Raw genomic sequence first — 16,086 nt, 5'->3', positions numbered from 1 at the left:
TTCTGTAACAGGTTCTATTTTATCTAAGAAATCAGGTGAAATGTGCATTCTGCTGCAAAATGTTATATGCATGCATCCATGTTATACGCATGTTTGTTTTAACGTTAAGGCGTTTTACGTTAAGTGTCCAGCTCACGGATTTCACCCCCTTCTGGCCAGTCTTCCGATGCCCAGGAAGACACGCCCACTTCCTGTGGCCACACCCCCACCTGATCCCGCCCAGCAGCTTCCAGGGGCCCACCTTCCCTGCAGCGCCCTCACTGGCCAGAGGTCCTGCACTGCTCTGAGCCTTGCTAAGCAGACCCCTGTCACTCACACTGCAACTCTGAGGTTTGACAGTTTGTGAGCAAACTTCCCTGTCTGTGAGCTAGGATCCCGAAAGGACGAGAATAAGGCTGGCAGTTGGGAGACTGAGCCAGGCTTGGAGAACAGATGTGATGGAGGCCAGACCAGGACCACGGACCAAGGCAGGGCCAGGGACCGGGAGCCAGAGCAGGGACAGAGGCTGGGGGGCAGGCACAGGAAGAGGGGCCGGAAGAGGTGCCTCAGCACCCGGCTTCTCCGAACATCAGGAAAATCCACAGCACGCACACGGTCCACAGCGAAGCAGCAAAGGGAAGTTCGCATTCCAGTCCAACCACTGAAAGACGGTCTGATGACCAATTACAATCTATTCCTTTCTCCTCCACGTGAAGCCCCAGGAACACCCACTCCGCAGCTCAGCCAGCAGCCGTGAGCCCCGGCACTGAGGGCGCAAAACTGTGAGAGCAGGGAGCTAGAGTGGTCACCGCTGTAAGACTAAAGACCAAAGATGGGAAAGGGGGGGGTCACCACCACAGCCAGGTGAGAGTGTCCTGGCCAGGGGAGGAACCATGTGACGTGGGTCCACTGCCACCTCCTCGAGGACGTGTGGGTTGAGGGATGCAGGGGAAGAGGAGCACCCCCCACTGGCGGGCTCGGAAGATGAAGCAGGTCCCATGGGAGCTGGGGGAGGGTGCGGGGCCGGGGACCTGGGTGCCTGGCTGATCGACAGGCCCGAGCCCTGCTGCAGCTGCCCTGGTCACTTGGGACGCACCTCCGGACCAGCCTGAGCCCTGGAACGTGGCGACACAACTGCAAGACAAGAGAGCTGCTGCCGAGGGAGGGCCCGCCACACGGCAGCTGCGGGAGCGGCTGCTCGACCTTCCCGAGAACCAGCAGAGTCTGGAGGCGGGAGAAGCACATCCCAGGGCGGCGGGCGGCCTGGCCTCAGCCGCCCCAGCCTGACGGAGCCCCCGGCCCTTTGCTGGGACAACACTCAAAACTCATGTGCCCGAGAAAACCCAACTTGCAAGGATCAAAAAACAAAGTATCTCCGCTTAGAGATGAGGAACAGGGTGAGAATTGCACTCCACGGAGGGAGGATTTCATCACTCCAACCGCCATCAGATGCACCCTCGTTCCAGAAACTCTGCTGTTCCTCATTAAGTGGGGGGTGGCCAGAGGTGAGCAGCTCGAGCCAGCCCAACAGGGATCCCGAGAGGGGCTGACTTTCCCGGTTCACAGAGCTCGCGCGTGTGCACGTCTGCTCGTGTGCATGCGTGTGCATGTGTGCACACGTGTCCTGTGTGCAGGGATCCCGAGAGGGGCTGACTTCCCCGGTTCACAGAGCTCGCGCGTGTGCACGTCTGCTCGTGTGCATGTGTGCATGTGTGCACACGTGTCCTGTGTGCAGGGATCCCGAGAGGGGCTGACTTTCCCGGTTCAGAGAGCTCGCGCGTGTGCACGTCTGCTCGTGTGCATGTGTGCATGTGTGCACACGTGTCCTGTGTGCAGGGATCCCGAGAGGGGCTGACTTCCCCGGTTCACAGAGCTCGCGCGTGTGCACGTCTGCTCGTGTGTATGCGTGTGCATGTGTGCACACGTGTCCTGTGTGCAGGGATCCCGAGAGGGGCTGACTTTCCCGGTTCACAGAGCTCGCGCATGTGCACGTCTGCTCGTGTGCATGCGTGTGCATGTGTGCACACGTGTCCTGGGTGCAGGGGAGGGTGCCCTCGCCAAGGCTGCACATCCCAAAACTTAGCCGTGAGCTGAAGAAGATGCGAAGCGGAGGGCACGGGTAACAGACGGCCCAGAGGAGGTCACCCGCTGCAAGGGCTGACCTGCCCCCCGGCACCGGGGCGGCCCCACCCTCCCAGGCCCAGAGGCCACCTCCAGCTTCCCTCCGCCATACTGGCTGCTGGTTCCTCACACTGTCTGGCAGGGCTCTGCCCGGCAAGGAGCACAGGGCCAGCCACACCAACTTGATGCCCAGGAGAGCCTCCGTCTCCAGCCCCGGTGAAAGGCCCCCCTCCCCCAGAAGGAAAACCTCCGAGGGGGGGTGGTGCAGGTCTGAGGTCCTCTGCCTCTCGCTCTGGCTGGGCCACCTTCCACCCTGGGGGATGTGAGTCTGTACCAGGCCTGCTCCCCCAGCTGTCAGGGTGTCACACTTAATCCTCACAACACGCTCTGACCGTGCAGCAGAGGAAACCGAGGCGGGGGACGGTGGGTAAACGCCACGGAGCAGCTAGGCTGCACCAGGCTGCACCAGGACACGCATCCGGGCCCCTTTCCACGACGCCAAGCCCCTCACCACCCTGCTTTTGCGACCCAGCAGTGCACCCCAGCATGAGGCCTGCGCTTCCCACCTAGGGGTGGGCAGCTTTACTGTGCGTTCCAACTCATGCGTACACAGAAAGGCAAGGGCTCAAAGCGCCGCCTAGCTCAAACCTAAGTCCCCACCGTCAAGCTACCTGCGCCGGGTGTCAGCTTCCCAGCAGTCAGCTGGGAGCGGTAAGGAGAGCCAAGCCACAGGGGCGCAGTGCGCTAGCAGAGAGCGTTCAACAGCAGCACAGAGCCCGGCACTAAAGAAGCACCGCAGGACACGGGTGGGAATTCCCAGCCCGGGGGCACGGGAACTAAGCAAGGCCAACGGAGTTTCTTCCCCTCGTGCCGCACGGCAGGTCTGGGAGCCGGGCCCTCCACCTCGTCATCTTATCCAACCTGAGCCCGAAAACATCCCTCCACGACAGAAATTCTCGTGCCCACTTTGCAGATGGGAGGACTGAGGCGCAGGGAGACTGAGGCTGTGGAGCCCAGATCTGTCTGAGCCCCTGGCCCCTGCACATGGGCAGATGTTACCGGCGGGGCTCGGCTGACACGCCCTGCACTGTACCTTCTCAGGACACCCCGGCATCTGCCCACCTCTGCCCAGGGCAGGAAAGCTGACGTGGGCTCAGCCCCTCCCCAGAGCATCCTCAGACACCGCACTGGGCCTCTCAGGTTGCCTGGAATCAGCCCTGAGGGCAGCGGGTCAGTCAGCTGGCAGGGCCCAGTCCCCTCTGTCTCGTGGCTCCACTGTCCCCACTCTAAGGGCTTCTCCACGAGACTGTCACATCCTGCGGAGGGAGAGACCAGAGGACTTGCCCTGATGAGCTTCTGTTACCTCTAACCCACCTTGCCAACTGGCCAGCTGCCCCTGGCCTCCAGGGCCCAGGGTACGACCAGGAAGAAGGAAATGCCAGGAGACTGGGGGGCCCACGTCCGCTGCCGCAGAAGGCCTGGTCAAGGCCTCACCTCCAGACCCTCCTGAGCCCTCTCCTCCTCGGTGAACGGGGACCAGCTCCCTCCAGAGCTGCCGCAGGATTCCGTGAGACGAGGTCTGTGAAATGGTCGGCATGGCCCTGCGCACAGTGGGCCCACACGAAAGGCCATTCTGGAGCTGAGGTCGGGGCTGCGGAGAACAAGGGGCCCCGTGGAGGGCGCTGCCCACTGGTTCCCGCCTCAGCATCTGTCCCCTCCCTCTCCTTCCCACCAGCAGCGACTTGCCTAGGAGGGAAGCTGACTCCCCAGCCAGCCTCTGGAACAGGCTGAGCCACTCAGCGCATTCCATACCCTTGACCAAAGTGACAGTTCAGAGTGGACCAGTGACCTAAGCCAAACCAAGCAAGTGGAGGACGTTTTGCTGAGACGAAGATGCAGTCTCTCCTGGCGGGCAGGAACCAGCAAGTGTGTAGTCCTGCGAGGAGCTGGCAGGGCCATCTCAGGACCAGGAAGCAGACTCTCCCAAGACAGGGGAAAGAAACAAGATCTTGATGAGGCCGCAGAGGAGCTGGATCAAGCCCTGCCTGAACCCTACCTTCACCTGCACTTTCCCAGAAAGCAAGTCAGTCAATTCCCTGCAGCACACAGTGCTCTCTGAACCTGCCATGGAGAGATCCTTTCTAATGGCGAGCTACCAGAAACATCTTCCTGCTCAATACTGAGAGCTGCTCACAAAAAAATCCTGTTAAAGTGGAGGCCCCATGATCCCAGGGAGGACACAACCTGATCCTGGCCTGTTTCTCCATCCACCAGAGGCCAGCTGATCCTACAACACGGTCACCTGCCCCCCCCACCACATACACACCCACAGAGCCACCCATGGAGGGCTGCGCCCATGGAGTGCCAGAAGCACCCAGCCTCTGCCGCCTCTAAATCCTACACTGCCCCCCTCCTGGGAGCACTGCCCCTTCACCCTGCCACCAGGAGCCGGCCCCAGGTCTCCACCCACGACCTGAGCACTCAGGCCACACAGCTTTCCTCGAGCCACTTACTGCCACGTGGGGCAGCCTCCTGAGGCCGGCTGCAGGCGAGGGGCACGCTGTCCTTAAGGGGCCCCGCTGGTGCTTGATAAACAACAGTGAAGAGGAGGGGAAATGAGCCAACTCGCTACTGGGTTTGTAACACATTCACATCGTCCCAGGACGCCCCCCTTTTCTGGACACCAGGAAGCACCACGGACAGCAAAGACGGTGCGAAACGTCCCTCACCCCGTTCACGGATCGCCCTCGCGGCGGGACCTCAGCACCTCCGACCAGGGACGAATCACACAGCAGCCACGGCCCAAGTGCAGCAGGGCAGCCGCTGCCCCGTCCAGGCCCCGCGCGCCGGGCGCCTCACACGCAGGGCAGCGCGCTCGGAGCTGAGGGCGCTCCGTGCACAGTGGAAGGGACGCTGCTGAGCTGTCAAGAACGGGGTCTCTGTGAGCTACGGAGAGTGCCGGCGAGGACAAACACAGAAAACAACTCGCTCCCAAGCGTGACTGAGCTCCTCCGGGGAAGCACGCACCTGGCCGTGACTTCAGCAGACGCAGGCGCGGGGGTTAGGGTCAGGGACTCCCGCAGTTACGTAACAGCTGCCAGCCCTCCCCTTGCAGACAACATCCCACCGGAGACCTGCCCGCAGAAACGGGGAGAGGGGCCGAGCCTCAGGGACAGGCTCGCGGGCCCACCACCCCATTTCGGCCTCCAGGGGGGAGCCCTCCTCCCATCCTCCTGAAGAGACAGGCAACACCAGCCGGGTGAGGTCACGGTGAAGCGGAGCTCTCAAGCCCGGCCTGCCTCAACACCCACGCTCTGCCCTCGGCACCCCCGAGCCTCGGAAAGCAAAGCACCTATGTCTGCGGAAACCCGCTCGTGCACCGCAGGCCAATCAGCGCCACGATAAACAGAATTAACACGTCCCCGAGCTAGATCCTTAGCCCCACACACGTAAGGCAACCCGAGGAGCCACAGGAGAGGAAGGCCCTGAAACGAGAGCAGAGGCCCACCTCATGCCTCCTTCTCTTTCAGCTCTGTCCCCGCCTTACTTCGAGGAATTCTGAAAATCATAGCTCCTCCAAAATGCAACCCGCATTTGGATGAACACAATCCCCTCCGACACAGGAAGACATTCTCATTCGGGGAAGGATTTAGGGGATGCGTTTTAACGCTACTGTTTGTTAACTCCAAATCCCAAAGGCCCCGGGAGGTGAGACGGATGCCCCCCAGTGGGGCCGACCCCACCCGAGGCTCGGCCGCGGGGGCAGAGGAGGCCGCCTGCAGCTGCCCGGCCCAGCCCGTGCTCCTTGGGGGCTCTCAGCAGAAACGACATTGAGGATGTCGCAGGTCGACTGCCGCCCAGGCTGACGGCGGCGGGCGGGGGGCGGGAAGCGGCAGGGGATGCGCTCAGGCTGCTGCAAAACTGGCCAGACCTGGACCATAAAAGTGAAAGGAAAACAAGGCGCTCGCGAGGAAACAGAATTAGGCACTTAAGTGCCCCCGTGACGTGTCCTTCAATGGGTCCCTCCAACCCAGAGGGCCGGGAAGGAATTACACCACAACCCCTACGCTGGCAAAGGAAGGTGCTTCCAAAGAATGGGACTGAAACCTCCTCTTGTGGCCTTTTCAGTGCAAAATCCTCTGTGAATTTTACAGCCGTGAGGGTCTTGATCCACTGTGGCGCTTCCCGACCGCTTCTTTACGACTCTTTGTAAAGGTCCCCGATGGCCGAGCGCCGCACCCCCGGGGGGTGGTTATACTCTTAATTTTCCCTCGTCAACCACAGGCCCCTGCCCTGGAGGGTCGCAGGCCCCGGGGGACAACTCCACTGCCACCCCCAGTGTCCACGGCCCCAGAGGTGGGGTGCGGGCGGGCTCAGCGGGCCCCTCTGACCCCGCAGCCCTCGTGGGGCTGGAATGCCAGCTCTGCGGGGAGCCCTGAGCAGCACCTCGGAAGACCTACGCCCGCCAACTTGCTCATCGCCCTTCACCGTGTTCTGCCGGCCTGCTGGGGTCCCGCTTCAGCCAAGGCACCCGACGACAGGGTGTGTGCCAGGAAAGCCCCTGCGGGGGGCTCAGAAGCAGGTTTTCACTCCTAATGGAGGAGAAGCTGGCTCAAGCCCCTTCCAGAATGTTCCCAACACTGACCCCCGGGGTCCGAGTCCTGACAGCTACTCTAAGGAGTCCCAGACCTAGAAGGGGGCTCTCAGTCACACTGGCGGAAGGAAGGGAGGGAGGGAGAGAGGCAGGGAGGGAGGAAGGAAGGAAGGAAGGAAGGAAGGGCCACCTCACTTGAGGGTGTGGAACCGGGACCTCCAGCCCCCCGTTGCTGTGGGCAGCCCTAGCTTCTTGCCAGAGCCTGGGGGACAGCGCCACGCTGCAAGCACACGCTCCAGAGAGGGGCCGGCTGGGCCACAGGGCGCAGGGGCCTCCACCAGGTTAGACCAGCAGAGGCCAGGCACGTGGCACCTCGCGGGAAAGAGCGAGCACAGAGGGTCAGAAGCCTCGATCGCACATAAGCAGCCTGCACACACGTAAAGCGGCAAGGCAGCCAGCCTGTCTGTCGGTCCGGCTCATCCCTCCTCCCGCGCTGCGGCCCTGGAGCCCTCAGGGCCGGGCCACCATCCGGCCCGACGGCCTTTCCACCCTGCGGCAGCCCCGCTGTTCCGGCTGAAGAGGACCACGCTCCACTCCCAGCCCTCCTGTCTTCCCTCATCTGAGCCTGGCTCCTCCGCCCCTGCTGCCCGCCGCAGGCCCCCTGCCCCCCAGCCTCCCACGGCCTGGTGCACCTGTGTGTGGTTATCCATACCACGCCTACCCCGTCCCCCCACCCCCCCCCCCCGACGTCTAAGCTCCTTGTGGCTCAGGGCTTCCTGCCCGAGACCGGGCCACAGGGCCCGCCTCTGCCCGCCCCAACACGTGAGCATCTGTGCAACTCCTCCGCTCTCACGGAAGACTTCCTACGTGCGTGAGGTGCGGGCTTGGTATTTGCAAAATTATAACCGACCAATCAGAAACGTTTAAGAGACAGGCTCCCTTCCACCGCCGCCGCCACGGCTCCGCCACCAAAGATAGGCCGGTGGGAGCGGCGGGGGTTGTGGGGGGGGGGGGGCACCTAAATTTCTCTTCCCAAGTTTGCGAAAGAGCCGCCGCAGCCAACAGCGCCACGCGAACCAGCTGATGGTCGCTCCCGCGAGATCACACAGCTCCGCCAACCACGGGCAGGACGGCACTCCCACCGGGGAGGCCAGCTCAAGGCTTCCAGGCCCTAAGAGCTGCCCAGCCATCGCAAGCTCAAACATCGACCCAGCAAAAGCGCTTGACCCATGCAGACAGAATACCTCATAAACAACAGTAAACTAACACAGCCTGACATGCGCATTTTTAAACAGAGCGGACTCCAAAATGTTTACAGACGCGACCATAGGAAGGTATCATGTTAAAACCATGAGGTTAAATAAGAAATGATTAAATAACGTCATTAATTCCAATTTGAAACAAGCAGGGGAGAGCGCCTTTAACACAAGCAGCGGCTGGCCACCTGGAACACTGGCACCCTGGGCGGTCCGGCCAAGGGCCGGGCCCTGCGCGCTGGCTGGGCCACACGCACAATGGCCCCATTTGCCACTTGACGGCTGGGCGTTTAAGGCCCTTCTTCCTCTCGTTCCTCTCTGCATCACAAAACCCACTTTAGTTGTAATCATTGCAGCTACTTAAAAGCACATAATCTCCAAAATCAGAACCAAGATGTTCCCAGACTGAGGCAGAAAGGAAGCAGGCAATGCCAGAGCACAGGCAGATACCCAGAAGGTGCTCTGAGGCCAGAGGACCCGCCCACATCCAGGCCCTCCTCCCAAGGCCTTCGCTGTGCCGCGCATCCGGCCACACATCCATTCATTCATTCAGGCACTGCCAGGCACTGGGCACAAAGCAGGCAGGAGGCCCTCGCGGCCCCTCCACCCCGTGGAGCCCCCCTGCTGGTAAGAGAGGGGACATTAAACCACTAATGTCGCAATGAGCTACTGAAATTACACAAGCAGATCCTGTTGGGAAGGAGTAAAAAGGATGTGAGGCCATGTTTAACAGGGGACCAAAGGCTGAGCTTGGATTGAGGCATCAGAGAAGACAGAGATGAAGAGAGGAAGTTCCAAGAATTGGAAACAGTGTGTGCAAAGGCCCTGGGGCCAAAGGGGGCTTACAGAGAGCCAGGAAGCGAAGCAGGTAGGGGCTGAAGTTCAGTGAGCAGGACAGGTGCTATCAGACGAGGCAGGCCTTCCAGGATCCTAAGATATGACAGGGTTTTGAGCATGGTAATGACGGGTACGGCTCTGCCTTGGTCAAGACCACTTAGGTGCCATCGGCAGCACAACCTGGGCCAGAGCCCGCCCAGACCCAGGAGGCCAGCACTGCCTTGGAGAGCTTACCAGAGTCAGAGAAACAAATCCCCTAAATTCTTCCAATGTTAAGCATATATATCAACTTACCAAGGACTTGGTTTTCCTCCTTTATAAGTACTGGGGTTGAAGAGTATTTTCCCCCCATGAAATTTCAGCCTTTTTAAAAAAAGTATTACTATTAAAAAGTCACACAGGCTTACAGAAAAATTTATACAATACCAACATGTATAAAAAGGCAATGAAAGTCACTCACATCCCGTTTTCCTGACACCCCAGAAGGCCACTGTTATCACTTTAGAGACCCAAGTTCTTAAAAAACAGAAGGGGTGGGTTCTGTTCTGGACCTGCTTTTTTCACTTAACACACTGCACACTTCTGCTGACCTTTCAGCCTGTGCATAGATTTCCACAGGATAAAAATACCACAATGTATTTAATAAGTATCACCTTTATAAATAATGTAGCAATAACATCCTGTACGTATCTGGATATCCATGTGCTTATCACACCCCTTCCTAAAAATAAATTCCAATAAGTAGAATTGCTGGAACAAAAGGAATGACCATTTAAAAATTTGACACATAAAACTTTTCTGGAGAGTAACTAAATAATTAATAATTAATAATAGCCAAAACTTATATTGTGCTTACTGTGTGACAGGCCCTATTCTAAGCACTTTCCGTGTATTAACGTATTTAAATTTTACAAAACCCATGTAGGTTAAGAATTATTATTATCACCACCAACAGGCGCCATCAAACTTAGCCTATGCTAATATGGTGGGCATAAAAAAATCTTTCAGCTAAATCTCTTTATTAGTAAAGCTAAGTCTTTTTTATTATTAGCCACTGGGATTTGCAGATTTATGTGCTTTGCTCATCATGCAAGAGGGATGCTCATCCTTTTCTTATTGGTTTGCAAAAGCTCTTTACATATTGACTATTGAGTGTATATAGGCATAATACGTTGTAGATTTTTTTCTCTCACTGTCACTTAACTTCACTTATGAAGTCTTTTGACATAGAGAATTTTCTTTAATTCTTATACTGTTAAATCTGTCGATATTTTCTTTAAAGTTTCTGGCTTGGTGTTAAAGGAGAATGGATTAAGTCAGTGATTTTTCCAAGTTTCTGAAACTTTCTTCCAAGATAATCCTACAGACAAGAGTGAAGGCCAGCCTACTCTGGCTGAAGTGGACATGGGGTACCAGGTGCCCTCCACTACCCTCACCTGCCCCCATGAAGCCTTAGGAGAAGATCCAAGCATGGGGCACAGCCAACCCCGGCCGACAGGATTGTTCAGATCCTTTCCAGTTCTACAAGGCCACACACAGCACAAAGGACAGCATGAGAAAGCCAGGATTATTTCCCAGACCCTACTGAAACCCAGAATCACCTATGTCAGCTCCGACACCACCCAATGCAACACTAAACCTAAAAGTTATTCCAAACTGTCCTCTTCTCAAAGAGGCTACACTCTCCCAAACACCTCGATGGGCAATGCTGAACTTCAACTTCAAGACCGTCAGGGGCCCGGAAGCGGAGGCACAGAAGAGAGAGAATCAACATTTGGGACTAAACACAGCAAGGGGTACCAGATGCTGCATTTTAACATCTGTCTCAGGTTCCTCCTGTGCAAGATGGGTGTGGTAGCAGCCCCCTCCTGAGGCTGTGGAGAGAGAGAAATGGGGCAAGTACTTATGACAGCTTGTAGCCCCAAGTATGTGCTCATTAAACAGTAGCTACTGGTCTATGTTACATTTACAGTTGACCCTTGAACAGCCTGGGGGTAAGGGGCGCCGACCCCCCACACAGTAGAAAACCTGAGTTATCAGTCAGCCCTCCGTATCCACAGTTCCACGTCCCAGATTCAATCAACCACAGATTGTACAGTACTACAGTACGAACTGAAAAAAGTGCACAGATAAGTGGACCTGCACAGTTCAAGCCCATGTTGTTCAAGGGTCAACTGTATGAATATCATGATCTCCTCACCAGGAAAGAGGAAAACGAGTCTGGTTTCCACATCTGCTGCTACAGAAGCTGATCTGTCCCCACGGTGATGTGGAGGGTCGCTGTGGAGGCAACCTGTGTCGGGCCCTGGCGCTTCCTCCCGGGAAGTGAGGAGAAGGCACGTCAGTCAGAAGAGGCAGCAGAGGGGCCACCCGCTGCCTAAACAGGTCCACCCGCCCCCGCCTCCTCGCTCACACAAGCCCAAGCAGAGAAAACGACCTTACGAACAGAACTCGCTGATCCCAGATAGGCGATGCTTCTCCCAAAAGAAACGTTGCGTGAACACACGCTGCTAAGGTGTGTGAAGACGCAGCGTCACTTCTGACACAGGGCCCCTCATCTGACTTGAACCAGAGATGCTGTGCCTTCCTCTAAGTCAAGGCCAAAAGCCCTGAGGCCACTGCACACCAGAGCACACGCTGACTGACAGTCTTGAGACTGAAACCAAGCCCCCTCCAGACTGGCTCCCTGGCCCCCACCCCAGGACCAGCGGGGGCTGCAACCACCAGGGCAGGAACTCACCCCCTGCCTAGAACAGCGGGGGCTCAGGCTCAGCTTCTCAGGCCGCAGACTGAGGGGGCATCCACAGAGGCTGGGCCGGCGTAGACCCCCCGCTGCACAGGCAGTGATTCTGGTCCAGGGACCCAAAGCCCGGCCACAGCCCATCGCCCCGCGACCCCCAGTGGCAGTTGTCTCCCGTCCTCTGCATCTCCCTCGCTCCCTCCCTCCATCAGGTACCAATCTATTTCTCACGGCAGCTTCCGAGTGATGAAAGCCCGGCGTTTTCAATAGAGAACGGTACGGACGAATTCTCCAGGAGTGATGAAATGTTTCTTCTGCTCTGGCAATTAAGACGGCAGAAAGTCGCCTTTCCTCGGGTGCCACCCCCAACATCAAAGGATGAGAATTCAAAGCTATTCATGCTGCATTGAAACCTCACAATGCAGCTGGAAAATGGAAGTCGATTACTGGACATAAATATGCAGTAGTTAAAAGGAAAGAGTTATAACGAAATTCAACTGCAGCAACCCCACAATGTGTGGAAAGTTCCAGAACTGGAGTCCTCCTGGGAAACATCAAGAGGGGCATCCTTAGAAAGCAGGTTTCTGACCACTGAGTCAAGATCTGCGCTCAGGTGGCACATGGCCTGGGTGCCATGTTGTTTTGTCCATCTGGCTCCAGCAACAGGCCCCAAGGCCTCTGAGAACATGGCATTGAGAGATTTTTATTTTGCATGGCTGTGAAGCTGCTGACCACAGAACATTCTCTCTTGGCTCAGGGCTACTTAGGCCACATCTGTCCTTGGTCCCTAGGCCTCGCAGGCCTCCATGCAGACCACAGTCATCCACCCCCACACACACCCCCAGCCCAGGGCTCTCCCAGGGGCACTCTTGCTGCCAGCTCCCCTCGAAGGAGAAAGAACTAACCCTAAAGAGGGCAGTGTTACATCTGCCTGCCGCACAAATCCTTCTTTTCTAATTGATTACTGCTCTCTTTAGGAAGGTATGTGATCTTTAAAATAAAAGCCCAGAACACAGAAAGCTACAGAAGTCTAACAATGTGTCAGGGTGTGTGTTTTTAAGGCAGGAAAATACTTCCCTCCCACACAAATGTGAGTTCTGGGGAAAGATGCCACAGATCCAAGGGAGTAGAATATCTGGGAAAGCTTGATGGGTCTTAAAAATAGATAATTGAACACAGATTTTAGAATTCTCAGGAGCTACCTGGAAAAAAAAAAAATGAAATCTCACATATTTTTGATATCCAAAACTCCATTCTGATGAAACTTCTAAGAGGGTGGCATTTTGCATTTCCAATTATAATAGAGTAATTGTGTTGCCATAGTTACTGCAAAATTCTGCAATAACTTTTGTTGCTTTGTAATTGCTGTAGTGTATATTTGTGTACAAGCAGCTGAGTTTTGTTAATTCAATCCCTCTCCCTCACTCCCCACCCCGCCCGCCCAATCACCACCACCACCTCTCCTGGCCCCATCCAAAGCACAAAATTATCAGAAGCAACTCAAACTCCAAGCAACCACCATCATATTACAAAAGAAAAAGTGAAACCAGGCCAAGGTGCAAACCCACCAGTATCCCCCCAGTCTTGCTGGGCTGGCGCTGGGCGAGGGCTGTTTACATGTTTACTCCCAGACCTCCTGTGCCTAGGTGGTTTGTGCGAATAAACAGAAAAGCCTGAGTAGAGAAAAGAAGGGAAGCAAAGTAACTACACAGGCCCTTTCCTCCCTCACCGAGGGCAGGCAGAGCTGCTGCAAGCAATTAGGTAGGTCTCTACAGTAATGCAATTAGGATTTAGTTAAGAAAGTCATTAGTTTTAAAATAACTTGAGTTTAATTTATGCAACACTTTATTTGAAAATTGTGTCACAGCAGGTCAATTTACAATATGCAATAAAGGAAACATTCATATCAGCTGCTGCAAGTTATTACAAATTTTTGATGTGCATTAAATGAGTACACTGGGTTCCACCCCCGGCCTTTCCAACTGATACGCACGATCTCCTGCTATAACAGTGTCAAATAATTCAACGCTAAATGTAAATACGAGATAATTTCCTTCTAATTCCATGGTGTGTGCTTGCAATGCCGGGAAACGCGGCTCCCGTCATCTGGGCAGGACGGGGCCGCAGCTCGGCCTGTGGGAAGCCTGCGGGCACCCACTCGGGTCGTGGACACCCTCACCCCTGCCGTTCCGGTCCGGGGCACACACCAGGCGACGGCGCACCCCGCCCGCCAGCCCCGGGAGGGACGTTTTTCTGCAAACTCACAGCCTCGACAAAGTTACATAAACGGCGCCCTCCCGGGCTCGGGAGCCCCCGGCCCACCTGCCGAGGGCTCGGCCTGGACCGGTGCGGGCGCCCAGGGCCCGTCGGCCGTCCTGCCCCCGCCCCGCGGCGGCCCTCGCCGGCCGGGGCTGCAGGGGAAGGTCCGGGACGGGCTCCGGCTCAGCTCCGGACACCCGCGGGCCGGCGCCACGCGCGGCCTGGGCGCACGGGCCGGACCGGGCCGGCCGGGCGGACCCCGGCGTCCACCTGCCGGGCCGGGCGGCGGGGGCGTGGAGGCCGGCGGGCGGCCTGCGGGCGGGCGGGGGGCGGACAATGGCCCGCGGGCCGGGCCGGGGCAGCGCTTACCGCGGCGGCGGCGGCGGCGGCGGGCGCTCTAGCCCAGCGCGGACGCTCCGAGCCGCATCTCCTCAGCCTGCGCCGCCACCACCACCGCGGGCGGCGGGCGGGCGCTCGGGCGGCGGCGACAGCGGGGACGCGGCCGCGGCGCGCCGGGCCCAGGCGGCTGAGGCGGCGGCGCGGGCGGGCGGGCGCGCGGGCTCGGGCGAGGCGGCGGCGGGGACGGTGCTCCGCGGCGGCGGCCCCACAACCTCCCCTCCTCATTCACAAAAAATTGACCCACGTTGAACCATGATGCTGCTCCCCCCGCCAGCACCGAGCCGAGCGCTGATAGGCCAACCCCGACGCCCGTCAGCCGCCCCGGCCCCTCCTCCCCGCCGGCGGCCCTGCAGCCATTGGCCGCGGCTGCCTTGCATCACCTCCCCTCGCGGGCCCCTCCCCCCCGCCCGGTTTCTAATGAAGAGCTCGTCAATTACGGCTCGGCCCCGCCCTCCGCCCGCCCTCCCCGGGCGCCCGGCCGCCCTTCCATTGGCCCGCTGGGGCCGCGGGTACAGCCCCGCTTGCGCCCGCCCCTCGGCCCGCGGCAGCCAACCGCCAGGCCAGACGCCCTACGAAAGGCAGGGATGCTCCACCCCCGCCCGCCTTCCCGCCCCCGTCCCGATCCCCATTGGCTACCGGAGCTGCCAGTCCCTGGGGCGGGGCTATCAGAGGACGCGCCAGGCGCCAGCCGCTGGGCGCTTGGCGGTTGAGAAAGTGCAGGGAGCCTGGTCGGGTGGTGACTGTAAACCCGGGCCCTGGCGAGCCCTACTCGCAGCCCCCAGAGAGCTGCCCCACGCCGGCCCATTGGTCAGGGCTGCGTGCCTGCGCGCCTGCTTGGCCCAGGCCGGGGCGCGGGCTGAGGCGGGGAGCCGGTAGGGCCCGGCCGCGGCCTCCATCTTGGGTACTGGCAGTGGTCACGTGGTGCTGCCTGCTCCCGGAGACGCAGGGGCGGTGCGAAGGGCGAGTGCGCAGGCGCGGCGGGCTCCGCCCTGCCCCGCGGCGGGAACGCGGCCTTTGGGATGGGGGGCCGGGCCGCTTGGCCTTCCCGGCGGGCGTGGGGCGGGCGCAGCGCGCCTGCGCCAGCGGGAGGGCCCGGTCTGCGCGAACGCGCTGTGGGCGCGAGTCCGAGTCCGAGTTCCACGGCCCGGGGCGGTGGTGAACGTCGGCCCCCAAGGTGGTCCCAGCCGCGTCCACGCCGCGCGGGGCTCCCGGCCGGCCCGTTCACCCCCAGTGCTCAGCATTTGAAGGGTGCTGTGCTAAGTGACCGTGTGGCCCCTCGCCATGCCCCTCGGAGACCTGTTGGGCCGTCCCCCCGGAGGGCGTGGTGGGGTCTCCGGTGACCACCCCCCTGGCAATTCCTTTTCCAAGGGGGTGTGACGCAGCCTTCCAGCCTCGGGGCGCCTAACGCTTTTCAGGATCCCGTGTGTCCACCGAGTGGGGAAAGCGCTGACTGCGCGGAGTTGTGATGCCCATGGAGCAGCCGGACCTTAGTGTCAGACCTGCGGGGGGACAGCCCTGCGGGGGGCTCCTGGAGAATGTAGTCTCCGGAGAATAAAAGACTAGGGCAATGGTGTTCAAACTGCAGCGCTCTGGAACTGTTTTGTTTGTTTATAAAACACTTCCTTTAATAAGAGTGCTGTATGGGATCTATGTTTTAAATTGAAATGGTTCTAGAATTAATTTGCTTCCATGAAACTTGATACCGTGCAGGAGACTGGAACCTCAGGATGTTTCACACCACTGCTCAAAAATCTTGAGATTTAACAGCCAAATTTTGTTAAATATGTTGTCTCTTAACTAAAGCTGCTTCTTTCCCAGAAAGCAGAATATGGGGAGCTCATTTAAGAACTGCATCCCAGGGTGTTTTTTCCCTCAGATATACAATGTTCTTGCTTGACAGG

At 58.4% G+C, this 16,086-nt stretch overlaps 1 protein-coding gene across 1 annotated transcript in view; it reads right to left on the bottom strand.

Annotated features, from left to right (window-relative positions):
- The window catches only part of HDAC4 (histone deacetylase 4), a 292,757-nt gene extending 278,354 nt beyond the window's left edge, over positions 1-14,403 (bottom strand). Inside the window, exon 1 of the mRNA XM_082396983.1 lies at positions 14,156-14,403. The gene's annotated coding sequence lies outside the window, so the exon portion shown is untranslated. The remainder of the gene's footprint in view (positions 1-14,155) is intronic.
- Between the last annotated feature and the right edge of the window lie 1,683 nt (positions 14,404-16,086).

This window comes from Balaenoptera borealis (genome assembly GCF_965194805.1).
Source record: "Balaenoptera borealis genome assembly, chromosome: 6".
Lineage (NCBI taxonomy): Eukaryota > Metazoa > Chordata > Mammalia > Artiodactyla > Balaenopteridae > Balaenoptera > Balaenoptera borealis.
This window is presented reverse-complemented; position numbering and strand designations above follow the sequence as displayed.